General features: G+C 36.4%; 1 protein-coding gene across 2 annotated transcripts in view; it reads right to left on the bottom strand.

Annotated features, from left to right (window-relative positions):
• Positions 1-4,898, bottom strand: part of LOC106875299 (N-chimaerin) — a 139,133-nt gene extending 134,235 nt beyond the window's left edge. Inside the window, exon 1 of one of the 2 annotated variants that reach the window (XM_052968552.1) lies at positions 4,449-4,898. The gene's annotated coding sequence lies outside the window, so the exon portion shown is untranslated. Of the gene's footprint in view, positions 1-3,255; positions 3,277-4,448 lie in introns of those variants that run through there. The other variant, XM_052968553.1, reaches the window with a different exon arrangement.
• Between the last annotated feature and the right edge of the window lie 413 nt (positions 4,899-5,311).

The raw sequence follows: 5,311 nt of genomic DNA on the forward strand, positions 1-5,311 counted from the left end.
TATCGGATCGCTAATATGTTTATTTTGAAATTATGAAGAGAATATAAGGAAGACATACATGGAAATATGACCATATATCTAAATATGTAGATAGATAGATAGTCTGCCATTTTTATCGAAATCTGTTTGATTTCCTTCACCATCATTTCAAAACACCAATAGCAGCAACAACAGATTCTAGTCGTTCACGGTTTTCTCATTCTGTAGTAGAGTGCTTTAGACAAATTCCAACAGATTTCAAATGGAAAGAAAAAGATACACCGTCATATTTAATTGTCTAAAATATTAAAATTTCCGAATATTCAACCGATGTTGATCTTAAAAATCGTTGAATATCGTAACATTGGAAAGGCAAATCTAATATTCAGAGGAAACTATTTCCCAATAATTGTAAGGAGGGAAAAGCAAGGAGTAGGGGAGAAGGGGGAAAAAAAACTGAAAACCTTGCTGCATTGAATCTTTTACTTTTTGTGCGGATGTCGATTGCAAGTATTTTGGAGTAGAGAGATGATCCCTGATAGATTTGTTAGAAGAGATTAACAGCTAATAGTTTCAAATGGGCTGTGATATTTATCAGCACTGTCGTTTACATTATTTTCTTCGTTTATTGCTGTTGCAAATGTTGTTATTTTTATGAGTAATCATCCATTAAAAATACAAACTACAACAATAAAAATAAAATGAAATCATGGTTTGCAAGTGCTCGCTTTCCCCACTCCGTAAAGCTAGCTCGCATTTTCTTCCTCCTCCTCCTCCCTCTCGTTATCGTAGGCCTCCTCCTCCTCCTCTTTCACATCCTTACCTCCCCCCTCTACCTTAGTTCCCGCCACCGCCAACCTTTTCAATGAATTCCAAGCAACACAGTAGTAAGACAGTTTGTTTACAGTCAGTCGTGGTCAGCCGTAGAAGGAATGAAGATGGGGGAGGGAAGAGAGGGTTGAATGGAAAGAGGTTGATGATGACGATGTTGTTGATAATGATAATGACGATGTAGAAGGAACTGTTAAAACGAGAGCACATAATTAAATTGCAATATTTTTCCTATTCTCAACGAAGCAACACAAAAACACACACACAACACAAACACACAGATCTATAGGCAGAATCGTTAACCCCATCACTCTCCTCAGAAAGTATGGGTTGAACAGGTGTCTGAATATTAACGGAATGAATAACGACTAGGTAGTGTGGCGAGCAGAATATATGAAGAGGTTCGTCGCCCGTCCTTCGTCAGCAATCCTCCGACAGGAAAACACTGGCTTCATGACAACATACAACAAACCATATTCATTAACATGACTCACGCCAAACTAGCATCAGAATCCGAAATAAATAGAAATATCTTAAATACCCCAAGCTTTCACAATATACCTACAATAAATAAACACATAACAAAAGAGAATTTCCTAAAAATAAATGTAACAAAACCGAAATATTTCATATTCGATTACACACACGCACACAGAAACATATACATAATATACGCTTGTATGCATATATACACATAGGCTTGTGTATATATGCATACATACAGATGCCTAAATACACACATAAATGTGCATATATATGCGTTGAGATGCATATATGTGCACGTATATATACGTGTACATCGGTATGCATATATATGTATGTATATACATATTGACACACACACATAAAGGTGTGTGTATGCATGCACGCACGTATATTCCGTGTAAATATATATGTACATGTACGTGTACCAGTTTCAGAGAAGGGGAGGAATTGGAATAACATGATCTGAATATATATTGTAGAATTCCAGAAACTTGGCATTATCTGTATGCCTTCAGATTCCTTAATAATGATGACACTTTATAAAGATTAAATACACACACACACACACACACATGTATATAGATACAAACGCACGATTCAGTTAAATATTCAATTGTGTAAAAAATAGAAATGTCTAATCGTAAGGTGGAGCTGAATGGCAAGAATAAGGAGCAATAACGGAAACTATGTGGTTTGTGATAGAAGCACACACACTATTGGATGCCCGTTTTACATGTTTCATAGCAGTCTCTTGTCTTCGATAGATTGGCTCTTCGCTTTCACAATGCTGCTTTTGAGAAAGCAGCACAGCAAAGAATTGGATTTATCCTAGAAGAAAACAGTATAATAATAATAATGATAATAATAATAAATAATAATAATAATAATAACAGCAACCCTTGAACGTGTTTTATTTTACCTAATGATTTCGATAAATCATTGTAGATGTAAAAATATTTCTAGGAATAACAATTAATATATCACGAATTTGTTGTTGTTTCATTTATTTAAATAGAGCATGTAGTAGTGTGGAAATGGGGAATAAAAATGAAGAACGAGATGTGGAAGAAGGGAGTAAAAAGCTGAGGGGAAGAAAAAAAAGAAACAACTTTCACAAACAGAGCTCCTGTGTATAAAAATGTAAGCGTTATAATACAAGCCACTAGTGTCAGTTGTAAGAATCCATCAGGGGAAGAACATTTAATGCAATTACTTCACAGGATGGATATACGTTGAGAGTGCGTGTACACATACATACATATATACGTAAATGTATGAAATATGAGTGTATATATACATTCATATATATATGTGTGAGTGCGTATATATATATATATATATATATATATATATATATATATATATGTATGTATGTATAATGCGATGTAGAATTGAATCGAAGCTGAAGCTTTTTCTGCAGCAACATGACCCACAAATAGGCAATGATATACATAAATACTGGAAATATAATCAACACGTATCTCTCTATTTTCCACTCCAAAACGACCAAATTGCTACAACAATAATCAAAACCCCTTTCCCAATTAATAACACTAAATTTACGAAGCAATACTGCTTTGTATGTCATGAATTAATATTTGTTTTGTCGAAATTACTCACTCAAAGTGTGTATATATATATATGTGTGTGCGCGTGTGTGTGTGTAGGGAAGAGAAAGGGGTGGAAAAGAGATGAGTGAGGAAGAAAGAAAAAGGATAATTGAATAATAGCGGACGACATATGTAGGTATGTTTTGAAAATATAGTAGAACGAAGATAGAGGATAAAATGTAATGATATTTAAGATTTATTGGATGAACAGGGACGTTGTTTTCGACAGAGATTCTTCGCAGGGATGGTGGGGATCTAAATTGGCGCAGATCCAATTCCAAACATGGCCACAGGGTTAATTTCACTAATTAAATGTTCTGTCAAGATGACAAAATGTAGTAGTACTTACGACAGCCAGCCATATTTAAAAAGTCTTCACTATATTTTAGCCGACGATGACATCTGTGAGATGTATGTAATGAAGAAAAACAAACGAGAAAGCACTGTTCGTTATCTACACCAAACCAACACAATACCCATATACATCAGTGGCTTGGTCATTAGTACAACTGGTACATCGCGACATGGAGAGCCTGTGACCCACATGAACTACCTTCTTTTTAATTAAAAAAAAATGCACATGAAGATTCGGGGTTTTGACTACTCTAAAATAAACTTTGAAGATAAAGACGGGGGGAAAAGGCATAAAACTTATTAGTGTATATATGAATAACGTGGATACGTATAGGATTGTAAGGCGCGATATTTCCTGAGAGGAAGCTGTTAATTAGAAAGGAAGGAGTGTGAATGGTGTAACTAACCAACCCTACATGCAAAACACTGCACTGCCCTAGAGGGGAGCCATTCAGTTTTTATACGAAAAAACAGTAAATAATGAGAGGTGGAGGACTGGTGAAAAAGTCAGGTAGAGGAATAAATATGACTTTAGAAAAGTCATTCATACGAAGGTCTTGTTGACCGTCTTTAATGGGAACAAACACGGATGGATCAGTAGAGAACGAGGGAAAAAAACATCTTCCTCTACAAGATATGACAGTGCTCTTCACATTTGGATTAACTATGTAAATAAACACAATCTTGCTCCAGGCTTGCTTTTGGGCAGAACAACACATTGCAAACTGACCGTTGATGTGTTCAATTAAAGACCAGGAAGATAGAAATACAGTGAAATAAAGCGAAACAGAAACGAAAGAAAAAAACAACAGATTTCTAAAACGGTTGGGAAAAAAAGTAATAAATAACAATGTGAAGATAAACAGTTGAGATATGAGATCGACTACAAACAAAATGGGGGAGAATCGATCTAAATAATCCGCCTGTTGTGATTCAATCGCCAATTTCTGGGTTTTTTTTTTACTTTATTTTAACTGTTTTTGAACCATCAAGAAATCTGTCATAAATTCGAGATGTGAACTTACGAATAAGACACACAAAAGACTGCATCAATTGAAAAACAATCTTTCTCTCCTGGAAGGAGGAGGGGGGGGGGGGAATGAATGATGCTGGAGATGGGAGACACAAAATATTGATAGCAACAGTATAAATTTAGTAGAAGTAATTGGCATTTTGTTGAATACTTACCATGCATTGTGGCGTGCAAATAAGGTAGGGAGATCTATCTATGTCTAGAATATAGATGATAGTGAATGTATATATGTGGTATGCGTACACGCGCGGGTGGATACGCGTGTGTCGTCCAGGTCTGGTGTATATAATACAACAGTGTTCAGTGAAAACGAGAAGCAGCAACTGTGCCCCAGTCTGGCATCCTACAACGTGCGTGTGTTGTCTTCTAAGAGCTAAAAGATGACTCGCTCAGCTCCTCGCTTACTACTAAGTCTTTTAGAAGTTACCCAAATTGACGTAAGGATGAAGACAGTGAAAGATAGAGCTGGAGGTAGGGAGAGAGAGAGAGAGAGGAGTAAGAGGAAAGGAGAGAGAGAGAGAGAGAAAGAGGCTAACAAGTAGCTGGTAAAAATACTAGAGCTACTATAACATGAAGAGGACTGCTGTCGCTACTGCTACTGCTGTACTAGCACCATCACCACCACCACCATTACCGCTACCACTGCAGCCGCAACAGTAAACGGAACAGACAATGAGATAGAGACTAGAACCTGGCCAACATTGATAGGTAACTAGGTAGATATGCTGAAGTACTACACAGTGCGACTGTATACTTCAATGATGGAGTGGAGTTGCTGTCAGTAGAGATAGACGAGGTGACGGTGGTTGAAGGAAAAGAAGGAGGAAGATGAAGGCAACAGAATGAGTAGGGAGAATAAAGGGTGAAGCGGAGTTTCGGTTAATTCTTGTTTAGGAATGGAATGAAATTAAAATACGAAGTAGAATGAATACTTCTAGTAAAAAAAAAAATGAATGAATGATAAATATAAATATTTTAAAATATATGTTGCTTCCTGTGTATGTGCGCAGGGGGTGGG

This window comes from Octopus bimaculoides, chromosome 6 (assembly GCF_001194135.2).
Source record: "Octopus bimaculoides isolate UCB-OBI-ISO-001 chromosome 6, ASM119413v2, whole genome shotgun sequence".
NCBI lineage: Eukaryota > Metazoa > Mollusca > Cephalopoda > Octopoda > Octopodidae > Octopus > Octopus bimaculoides.